The sequence below is a fragment of the Ambystoma mexicanum genome, chromosome 13 (assembly GCF_040938575.1).
Source record: "Ambystoma mexicanum isolate Mex_15411 chromosome 13, UKY_AmexF1_1, whole genome shotgun sequence".
NCBI classification, from domain to species: Eukaryota; Metazoa; Chordata; class Amphibia; order Caudata; family Ambystomatidae; genus Ambystoma; species Ambystoma mexicanum.
The window spans coordinates 684,554,945-684,567,531 of NC_090938.1; positions in this window are offsets into that span (position 1 = coordinate 684,554,945).

A 12,587-nucleotide genomic window follows, 5' to 3' on the forward strand; every position below is an offset into this window, starting at 1 on the left:
GATGAGATCGAAAGTAATGTCTTCTTGATGCCCGCCCTGACACAGAAGCTTAACTTTCTCGGTGTATTGTGTCACCGGGCCGGATGATAGCTGAGAAGCATCCGCAGCAGTGACGTTTTCCGATTTCTGCTTCAGTCGGAGAGGAAGGCCTATTCGGAGAGCCAAATCTTGGCCAATGTAGTTACCCACAGCTCCACAATCAATATATGCCTCCAAGGCATGTATTTTTGATGGTTGCTTGTGATTCACCAAAAGCACTGGAAGGACTAGCGGTGAGGTCTGTACGGATTCCTTTTTCATGCTCGACAAGCGGACCCCTACACTTGCCAGGCATTGAGGTTTCCCGAGTTCTGTTCTTCTTCTTCATCAGTTGTGTCTGTTGCCCCAACCGTTTTCTTGGGTGGTTTTACAAGGCAGTCATGGAGGAAGTGACCTGCTTGTCCACAATATAAGCAAAGCTGTTGTTGTCTTCTTTTTTCCCTTTCTGTTTTGGTAAGGGGACTTTGTAATCCACCAATTTGCATTGGCTCAGACTGTTCATGTGGTTTAGTCTGATTCTCACGAGGTCGTACGTAAACTGACCGTCCCTCTGATCTAGCTCGATCCATTTTCCGATTCTGCAACCTATGATCAAGTTGCACCGTCAAGTTTATGTAGTCTGTACACCTCTCAGGGGGATTCACCACTTGCGCCAACACATCCTTAAGTTCTCCACGTAACCCTCGGTAAAAGAGTGTAGTCCTCTTCTCTTCTGGCCAGTTGGTCTGGGCTATGAGACGATTGAAGGTTGCACTATAGGTTAATAGATCTTGACTCCTTTGTCTGAGTGGCAACAACTCGTTGTCCAGAGCTTGTCCTTGAGTATGACGGGCAAACCATTTTTCCATCTCATGTTGGAAATTCCCAAAGTTCCAGAGCAAAGGGTCATCTTGATTTACCAAAGGTATAGACCAGTCCGCCGCACTACCTCCTAAATACGAGAGTACAAATGCCACTTTGGTTTGGTCATTAGGAAAGACTCCTGGTCTGCACAAGAAATACAGGCGACATTGGTTCATAAATACAGCGAACTTGTTTGGGTCACCGATGAAGCGTTCGGAAGGGGCTAGAGGCACAGCTCCTGGAAGAACCACCTGAACCGGTGTAGATTGTTGTGGTGTGGAAGAATGAGAAGAATTGGTCACTCCAGGCAGTGGAACCTATTCTGCTTGTGCTTGTAGCATTTGTCTTGCCAATTCGTCAGTTCTTTCTCGAGTTACAATAAGATCCCTCCATAATGCATTGGTTTCCTGTCTTGAAGCATGTACTTTAGCCCGTAATTCCCCTAGTAAGAGGGCTAACTGATCTGTTTCTGAAGTTTCCATAACGCCCAGGCAGAGAGTATTAGAGGCTTCGCATTCTGTTACGCTCACCTGGTCTCTGCGGAGGCGTTGGGGCTGGGTTGCAGCCCTCCCTGAACTTGAATCACCCCCTTCAGGCCTCTCCCTCAGTAGAAAAGCTGTGAGCGGTGGTACGTGGTGATACTGCTCCTGCGTGGTGATAAGAGTGTGTGAGTGCGCCAATCTGTGATTGTTGTAACTCTCGAAACCTTCACCCCAAAGTACGGTTTCTGTGAGCATACGCCGGCCCATAAAGCTCCCCTGTGAATTATGGAAGATAAGCTCTCCATCCTGCTACTTCTGGCAGGGGCGCGTCGAATGGAATCTAGTTCCTTCACTGATCCCTGAAAAAGAATTAGTCCAGTCCAGCTGCGACTATGCTTCTCCTTATGATTGGTAAGTCTTTCTTGAGCTCTTGGGATGCTGTTTGTTCTGTTTAATGTCTTTATATCTTGCTCCTATTTATGCCTGCAATAATATCTCTCTGTTTTTTTCCCTTAGATGAAAATGCGGCCTCAATGCAGCTGTGAGACGTGGCCGGATGGAAGATGGATGCTACTGCAATGTTCGACAGCAGGTAAGTGATGGTTTAAGGAAAGTGCGAAGTATGGCGAAGCGCAACCTTAAACTGACTGTTTTTTCGATGTCTAACCTTGTCTTCTGTTTTTCCTTGCAGGTGCTGCTTTCGACGATGGAGCGTGTCGTGCTGCGGTGCCAAGATAAAGATTTTTGGCATTCTGGAAAGTGTAAAGATGAATACTTGGTTCGCCCATGAGATGTACAGGTAAGAACAGCTTCCTCCAGTTGGTAAGTATGCTGGCAGGAAACAGGATGTCCAGGAAGCAGGATCTTCAAAGGTAAGTCTGACCTCAGGCGACGGTGAGCGTTACGCTGCTTGCAAGTGCAGAATAACGCAAAGCGTCTGTCTTGAGGATCGGGGCAGCTTATATAGCTGAGATCGTGGGCACGCCCATTAGGGCCGGATTACCAGCCACACCCTGCCACTCCTAGAGAGTAAGCATGTGTGAAGACAATCCATTAGCAGCCACACCCAAGAATACACTTGGGTCTGCTTAATGGATGGAATGTTCAAGGTTAATGCATCTGAAGTGCTATGTCCATAATAAAAGTCTTTTGGTGTTAAATGGATGTTCTTGTTGACTTTTGTTCATGACCCTGGTGCCAAAGGTGCCAGGACAGTGTCCACCCAGGTCTCCTGTGCATGCAACCCCTGCATACCTGTGCCCCTGACTTCATGACCATGACACACAGCTCCAACCATCCTTTTATCTGGTCGGACACGATCGTTGATTTATTCATACATTTTTCAACCATATTATCAGGGTTCAAATTAATGTACATATTTTGATATACTAGCCTTCTGTTTCACAGGATAAACCCAGGCGCCTCTTCCACTGCGATTCCAGATGCTGGTCCAGGCTCAATTATGACTTGTGCTCCTGAGACTTTAATTTCCGACACGCCCATTATGAGTCCCACGGCAAGTATCCAGTTCTCAGGTCTGGTCATCTCCGCCTTTCTTTCTGTAAACTTTGCCTTCACCCCTATCTTTTGGTCTGGAGGCTTTCCTGCGGTTCCCTCCCGTGGACTCCAATCCCGTGGCCTCCAATGGTCCATCATCTCAAGGAAATGGCCCTGCCAGGATAATATGTTAATGGAATATAAGGACTTGAAGCCATTTTGGGTCATATTACACCACAGTCAATTGATAGGTCTCCCTTAGCTCCAACCCCGAAGGCCATCTTCAGATACTTTACCGCAAGTTCAGTGTTGGGAGTCCTCGAAAAATATCTCCATTCTTTGATGATTTATCATTTGTTTTTGTTTTTTCAACTGTTTCCTTGACTCTTCATAATGCCAGGAACCTCCTCTGCCCATCAGTGGTGTTGTTCCCTTTTGTTGAGGACTTGGGCCTGTCTGTGAAGCTATGGCTGACACCAAGAAGAAGAGCCTTTTCAAGGCCTGTGGAAATATACATTTATGAACACCAATGCTCTGTCTTTTCCTCTGTTAGAATATCACACAACAGTTTTGACGTGGTCCACAAACAGCAACTCAAACAACCTGTGTGTGTGTTAAGTTGCAGGCACTGCTCGTAAACTAGGAAAAAGCTGCGCTCAAAATAGCACGTACAAATACTAGCAGGTGAGGACCCTTCCCCTTGAGCTCGAGCCAAGGATTGAAAAGAACACATGTTCAGCCTTCCCCCGTGAGACATCTGAAGGTGTCTCACTCGCTAGTCTCCGGAGATCTGTCATCCAGGTGGTCAGGACATGGCCATCGCTATTGGATCCAGTTCCTTGGGGTCGACCAGTGGGGGTGGATCATCTGGGCGATGGGTCTTTGAGGAGTGGAAGTGGAAGACCGAGGGTTGAGACACAGTTTCCCCTTCCCTGCAACACCTTTTCCCCATCCTTCCCTGTAGGATATTTAGAAGCTCTACCCCCCCTTTCCCACACAAACACTTTCTTACACTATAACAAACAATGGACTGACACCAGAGCCTGACATGTCCCAACACACGGGTGAGGCAGAGTCAGGCAATTAACAATAATCATGCCTACCTGATGGCCCTTTACCTTTCCCACATGGATAAAAGGCAGAGCACGAAAGCACACTTCAAGCAAGGCCGAACGCACGAGGAGACAGCCACACTAAACCGGCAGTACAAAGGAAGAAGAAAAATGGTGAGACCTGGAAGGACATCAAAGAGGGAATTGCCCCTGCCCTTTTCAACACAGATTTGCGAAGCCTCCAGAAGGGAAATCGTAAGTCCGGGAGTTACAGCTGGCGTGCGGCTGAAGTCAGTGGTACACAGGGGCCTCCCACTATGATAGCACAGACGGAGAGGCAAGCTGGCTACCATGGTACTATCATTTACTCCAGAAAACAAAGAATCCAACGGCTTCAGTACAGCCGGTGAGTCGGGATAAGCTGATATCAAACCAAACTGTGTGATGCTCAAGGTTGCGAGTATCAACATTTTGAATGCAAGAAGAAAGAACTTGTGCGTATTTTTGAACTTTAAAGAAAGCCCAGTTGAGGTCCAGGTGCAGAGGGGTCTGGCGCCACGTGGGCGCTCATTCGAAAGGCTCTGACCATGACCTGTTTTGTTTGAAAACTACAGCAACCTGAAGGCCCTAGGTGGTGTCAGGCATTAGAGTGGTCCTATAAGGGTCACGTCAAATCCCTTATACAAGGGAAAAAATCTCTGACCCGTTGCTAGAGGAAAGCTAGGGGAAGGGAACCCCGCTTTCCACTAGAGTTGTGAACTGTGATAATTGGCAAGTGTGAACCCGATAGAGTGATGCCAAAAGAAAGCTAAAGAGAAAGAAACCCCGCTTTCTGATAAAACTGAGTAATACATGAACTGTATTAGGAATACATGAACTGTGTTGATGAAAGGCCATAGTGAACCCGACGGAGAGAGGTATGTTTTTGTGACAAGGATCGAACCGGGCCGACGGATATCCCAGGGGTTTAGTAATCGCCCAGAGAACGTTTTGTTTGTCTTTTGAAACACCACAGGTCTTCTAAGGCAAGAGACTTTTGCAAGAAGGAGACTTAGCCTCTGAAGGTTTTTGATATTGTTGAACTGAACTGTGAACCTCGTACTGACAAGGCCAAGGAGTGTGCTGTGCTTGAGAGTCCTGCCTTGTCCCGTGCTTCAAATGTGGGCAAGGGAGACCCAGCCTTACCATCCTGACTTATAATTTCGTGAACACTTCTTTCTTTTCTGGTGAACATTATGCCATTCTCTTTTTGTAATTTAGTTATAAGGATTGACAATAGTTTTTTTAGTATAGTACCTTTTTATTTGACAAGACGCCAGTAGGACTGCCTTATTATTATTATTATTTGATGGTCGTAGCTTGCTCCCATCTTAGATTTAGGTTTAGATTAGGCATTTATCTCACCCATTATAAAGTTCAATAAACACCCTTGAACTGTGATCACTTGTGTCTGTCTTTACTGTTGCCACCATAAGTTCCTTACACACCTCTACATGCCTATTTGTATTTCACAATTTTTACCCAACAAGCTTTCTGTTAACCTTGTCAGTGTGTTACCTTTCAAGGACCCTGTGTTATTTACATGTCATGCTAACACAGCTAAAAAGATGTATATAAGGACCAGAAAATGCTGTGAAGATAGGGAGCCTTAGCGAAACATATGCTTTGTTTGATGCAAATAAATGTATCTATGTAACTGTTATTCTGTGAAAGTGTCTCATTCTTGGTTTATATTCCATGCGGGAAGGACCTTTTAGGAGGGTCTTACAGCCTTGCCCCGATTTGCACCTTTTGACAGATGGCACACCAGATGGGATGTCGTCGGCTAAATCCAGTCAGACTGTGTGCCACGGTTGAGAAAAAGCGACAGATGACAAACAACCATGGAGCACACGGCAACACTGGACTGTGTTTTCCTGCAGCCACGGTCTAAGGTATCTTCTCCAGATTTCCTGACACGTTGATTTACACTGACTGAGGTTCTCGCTTGGAATAGCATTTTTACTTTAGAGACAATGCACAGACTGGACTGGACTGAGGGAAGGACAACAGAATAACTGGTGAGATTGGCACTGATTAAAAAATATTTTTCATTAATATTGCAATATTTGGGGACCACTGTTTTAAGTGAACCTAGGTTGCAATCACAGCGGAATTGATGCGCGTGAAACATGGGGAATGTAAGCACCAAATGTTGTGGGTGTAGAAAACGCTTAAATAAACTTCAACAGCATCTTCTGACCCCCTACCCCCCCCCTCAGAAGGTTCCCCAGAATGGGAATTTATGGTAAAAAGAGGACTTGTGGTGGTATTATTTTTGAAGGAATGACACCAATATATTGCTGACAATCTGAATTTACAAATTCCAGAGCATAGGACTTCTGACTTGAAAAATTAGGGTACCTTAGGGAAAGGTCGTCAGCAAAGGAAATTAGATCACTTCAGTGGGAAACGTACAATAAATGGGAAGATTACGCTAGGCAGAATGCGACAAGGGAAGCACAGCTAAAAAAAGGAAGCCACAGTCAGAAAAAGATATGGCTAGTGTATATGATCAACAGAAGGTAAAAGAGAATTGGGAACAGGATGACAGAGAAATACTCATGCAAGAGAAAAAAGCTTATGTTTTTCATAGGCCTCAGATAGAGGCTTCTGTACCCTCTGAATACTCGTAGGCAGACCCCGTGTTGGAACATTTATTGACTAAACAACCTCTTCCACCTCCATATAATATGGATGCTAAGATAGACACAATTGTCGAAGATGACAAGAGGCCCTCTACTGGGGATTCCGTACTTCCAGAAACTCAGGGAATCCATTAAATCATGGTTGGAACAATGGATCAGGGCAGGAATGAAGGGACCAGCCCTTGTTGCTAAAGTTATGAAAACTAAGTCCCTACGGGCAAATATTATGATTGTGCATGAGTTATCTGGATCATTGTTTGAGAGTGTGAACAGGAAATTCAAATCTTACTTGAGTGGCTCACAAAAGCCCCGTCTCCACTCATCAGGCCCCTACGAGGGAGGTTCTGGGTTTAGCTCAGACCCTCCGGCTCTCCATGTACATGCACCATGGAATAGGATGGGGCTGTTATCTTTTACCAAAGATGTTCCTGACATCAGACAGAACCCTGAACAGTGGTATAATCAGACTAACAAAATTATACACGCAGGCTCATTAACATTAGGGGATATCAACCAACGTTTTTCATGCATATTACCTCTCGACATATGGAGACAGTGTAGGAAACAGAATAGTGAAGAACCGTCAATCAAGTGGGAGGATTTGGAGAAGAAGGAAGTAGTGAATTTTGGAGGGGACACAGCAATTGCATGAGGTCAATTGAGCAAATAGTGCCCCGGAAACAAAGGAACTGGGATACATTAACGGCCTGTAGACACGACAAAGACGAATCGGTAGAAAAGTACATTGCAAGGAAAGAAGAGGTTTTCTCCTCTTACAGTGGTATGGAGCTAGGTACCATAGAAGGGCAAAAAGCATTTTGTTCACACTTTATGGAAGGGCTGCTCCCACACTTTAAGAATGACATACAAACATTTGAATCAAGATGGCCCATGCAGACTGTGGCTCAAATTTTGACTACGGCCAGATATTATGCAAATAGGCATACAAAAGAAAAGGGTGAAAAGGAAAGGAAATTAAAAGATTTAAAGACAAAAGTATCAAGGCAGCAAGCATTTCTACAACGAGGCACAGGGAGAGGAATGTTAAGAGGGATGTATAGAGGAATAAGGGGAAGTGCTCCTCCAGCATGCATATCAACCAACGGTTATGCTCACCTGGTCTCCACAGGGGCGCCGAACGGAGCTGGATGATCTGGTGGTGAGTGGTGTCTTGTACTCCCCTCCGATACGAAAGCAGGCTTGCCTAGAAAGGTAAATCACAGATTACCCAACCATGTGGATGAGGGCGGCTCCTGCCTCCCTTGGCGTCCTCTTGCACCCCCTGCTATATCTCACCTTTGAGTTACGAATAGCGGGGCTCTCCGTCCTGCCACTGTTCGCAGGGGTGCGTCGTAGTTCTAGGATCTAGTTACTTCACTGATCCTATTGAAAGTTCCAGACAACTGTGACTCTATGGTAAATCTTATTCCAAAGATATGGATAGCTAAGAGTTCAAGTTGCAAAAGTTCACTCTGTACCTTTCTTTACAGATTCCCTCTTTGTGCATACAATGGAGCGAGGTTGTTGGTAGCTGGCTTCCCAAGGTAAAATTTGCGCCAGTGCTATGCAAAAGTCTTTCCACCCGATACTGTTTTTCTGCACAACTAACCTGCTGCTTTTGTATTCTGCAGGTGTGGAATCTCCTGAACAAAGGCTGCGTGATGAAGAATTGTGAGCCCGTGAGGATTGCTGCCTACAGGTGAGAGCTGCCTCGTGCAGGAGTATATGTCAGAATGAGGCCTTCCCACTGCTCTGCTAACTTGATGTCTTCTTTCTGTTTTACAGATGCGGCAGTTCCGGAGCGGCGATCGGAAGATGAAGCGTAGATCGAGTGATGACGTTCCGATGATTCGCTGGTAAGTATTAGGGCAGTGCTGAACTGCGATGAAGAGCGTGTGGTCTGCAAGGCTAATCTGATTTTCTTTCCTTTTCAGTTCTGAAGAAGCGTGGGCTCCCGAGCGGCCGCGATGAAAAGACTGGTAAGTATGTTGTTATGCTCTTCTTTCTCACTCTTCTTTGCAGGTAGCTCGAGACAACTGGACGGGCGTGGCTGATGGCTGGCCTGGAGCTGCAGACACGGTGAGCGTTACGCTGCAGGAGTGCAGAATAACGCAAAACATGTTCTGTATGAAGGGTGTGGCTTATATAGTCTTCTGAAAGTAGTTCCAGCAACCACACCCAAGCAAATAGTCCCACGGCAAATAATCCCTTCACCCTGCCTCATATTGGTTTGCACGTGCCTCTCTGGGTCTGTAACGTGCCATGTTGGTGATGGCAGTATGAGCCTGGCACCAACGGCACCAGGACCGAGTCCAGGAAGACCCTGCAAGATTCCTTGGGGCCTTCAAAGCCCCCATGGGACCCAACGCCTTGGGCAGGGTGGTCTGTACCTGATGTTTGCGGGTATGGACCGTGACACCAACGTTTTTCATGCATATTACCTCTCAACATATGGAGACAGTGTAGGAAACAGAATAGTGAAGAACCGTCAATCAAGTAGGAGGATTTGGAGAAGAAGGAAGTAGTGAATTTTGGAGGGGAAACAGCAATTGCATGAGGTCATATTCGCCCTACCGGGAATGTTATCAAAAGAATTGAGCAAATAGTGCCCTGGAAACAAAGAAACCGGGATACATTAACGGCCTGTAGACACGACAAAGACGAATTGGTAGAAAAGTACATTGCAAGGAAAGAAGAGGTTTTCTCCTCTTACAGTGGTATGGATCTAGGAACCATAGAAGGGCAAAAAGCATTTTATTCACACTTTGTGGAAGGACTGCTCCCACACTTGAAGAATGACATACAAACATTTGAATCAAGATGGCCCATGCAGACTGTGGCTCAAATTTTGACTACGGCCAGATATTATGCAAATAGGCATACAGAAGAAAAGGGTGAAAAGGAAAGAAAATTAAAAGATTTAAATACAAAAGTATCAAAGCAGCAAGCATTTCCAGAACGAGGCACGGGGAGAGGAATGTTAAGAGGGATGTATAGAGGAATAAGGGGAAGTGCTCCTCCAGCATGCATAGGAGGAATGGTGGATGATTATTCCATTACTACAAAAGCTCAGATAATTGGATTCAGGAATGTCCCACGTGCCCAAGGGGAAGAGGAAGGTCTATTGGATGAGGGATAGTAAGAAGAAGCTAAATGTGCTTTAAATCTTTTGGGCATGGACTTATTGAAACGCTTGCATGCAAACATTTACTGTTCGCTGGATGGAGTCTACCTCACCTGTTCTGCTGAATCTTTCGCTAAATGTTATGTTTCCACCACTAACACTTTACCAGTGGAACCTGAGAAAGTGGAAAAAAGGATGTGGGCATCCGGTAAAAATTATGTAGGATATATGGCAGAACATCCAGTTCACATTCATGTTAAGACCAATGCCATACTCCCAAGGATACCCCAATAGAAAATATCCCAAGTAGGATTAATAGGGATAAGGGGAGTGATTAAAGATTTACTGGCTAGAGCGATAGATATGGAAATAGCACAGTGCCCATGCCCATGCAATAGCCCAATTTTGCCAGTGCAGAAAAAGAGGGATGGCAAGGAAGGCTCGCTTGAATGGGGACTGTGATAGATCTGTGCGCTATGGTTCCTCCCTCCACACAATACTTCACTGTAGTGGACTTAAAGAATGCATTTTTGAGCATTCCAATACATAAGGACAACCGGTACCTTTTTGCCTTTAGCATAGACGGCCCCTCTTGCACATTTTGTAGAGCAACCCCCAAGGATACACATGGAGCCCAAGTATTTACATTTGCATTAAAAACACAATTGGACACTTTTACCCCATCTCCAGGCACTTTGTTATTGCAGTACGTTGATGACCTACTTATATCCACAGATACCAGGAAGGGTGTGTGGACTGCACCACGCGCTTGCTAGAGTTTTCTAGCTCCCTTGGGACATAAGGTTTCCCCAAATAAGCTACTATTCTGTCAGCTGCAGGTCACTTATTTATGTAATTTCCTTACTAAGGGAGAGAAAAGATTGCACCCTCAGCGTTTACAAATAATACTAAACATGGCAGTAGCCAGCACACAGTAAGAGGTTAGAGGATTTTTGGGGGATGACTTCATTCGGTGGACAATTGATTCCAAACTTTTCTTTGTTAGCTAAGCCCTTACTGCTAACACTACTCCTGTACCTCTCCCCTGTACTCTGTCTCATCAGGAAATATTTGAGGCACTGAAGTCTGCACTATGTAACTCTCCTACATTGGGAACACCACACTATACTAAACTGTTTTCTCTGTTTGTGCATGAACTAAAAGGGTGTGCTTCGTCGGTCCTAACTCAACTGCAAGGGGGGAATAATAGGCCATGTGCCTATTTTTCGACCACTCTAGACCCAGTGGCTTAAGCTTTGCCAAATTGCCTAAAGGGGGTAGCGGCTGCTGCACTTTCTGTGAAACAAGCAGAAACCGTAGTATTGGGCCATTCTTTAACTGTTATTGTTTGCCATGCAATAGATTTTCTCCTGAACAAAACACAAATGCAGCATTTAACTAATGCATGGCTGACTAGGTATAAGTTGGCCTTGTTCGCACCCAACATTACTTTGCGAAGATGTAATACCTTGAACCCTTTGAAAACGGTTTAGGGTAGTGCCCTCTTTTTTGTTATAGGGGTGCCTGACTCATGAGGGACCAAGGAATTCTCATATAAACACAATTAAGCACAGGCTACCCCGCGCTTCCATACAACATGGTAGGGTAACAACTTACAACCAAACCGGAGTATCAATTCCCCCGTTTGCTTGATCAGACATCAATCAAATTGTTTAAAACAAAATGTATTCACAGTTCACAATTAATAACACAAAATGTTAAAAAACACATGATAGTTAATATAAATTCACAATCTGTGTTAAAGTTGCTGCAACACCACTTGTCTTTTCTTCCAAAGAAACATCTGCTTTGAAAAAGGAACTTGGATTGTTTTCTCCATCTACAGTGTGCCCCAAAGACGTTGTAGGATCTGAGACCAAGAAATCTTTAAAGAAACAGTACAATCTGATTATTTGGGAACACTCTCAGGAGAGAGCAGCTACCTCGGTGGTCAAGACTGCCATCTTTTAAGGACTACCTGAGGATGAGGTGTTTTGTACACTCCAAAAATATATATTTGCAGCCGCCATGGACACACTGCCCATGCCTCTCCATTGTTCTCCTCATGACAGCAGACAATTGCTCTACAAAAATCATGTATTACATACTGAGTAGAAAATGATATTGCTCGACATTGTGCATTCTTTTTTCTTGTTTTTGGATCCTGCTTGGTGCATTTGTATTATGTTTTATGCATTTGCCCCTTTTGATGAAACCTGTCCCCGAAAAACGAAGAAGCAAAGCAGGTAAGGGGCTTGAGCAATGAGGGAAAGGGGAAGTGGAAAGCCGGGATGTATACAAATTGTTCGAACTACAATTGTTCGAATTACAATTGACCTTTGCACAATTGACCGAATTGTGAAGGTCAATTGTTACATATATGCGGGGGGAAACCCCCCGCAACCCCTCATTATATATATAAATATATATATATATATATATATATATATATATATATATATATATATATATATATATATATATATATATATATATTACCAAACTAATATATATATATATATATTTATTTTTATTTTTTTATTTAATGAATTTAGTTGAATTTAATCAACTTTTTTCAATTTAAAACAGCAATTTATCAAAATGTTTACATATAAAACACAGTGAATTATAAAACATACAATCATAAAACCCCACAATTCACCTCAAATGTCTCACCATCACTTCCAATGCTAATAATTACATTTGGGTTTAGCATTATTAAACGATTGATACGCAATGAACAGGTATGACAATCATTGTTCCATGTAGCAGCTATTGTTAAGAATCGGGCTATTTTAGTAGATTTAAGGCTCGCAGAAAGTTAATTGTGGCCAGTTTTATGCTCATGCAGGTGGTAGTGGAG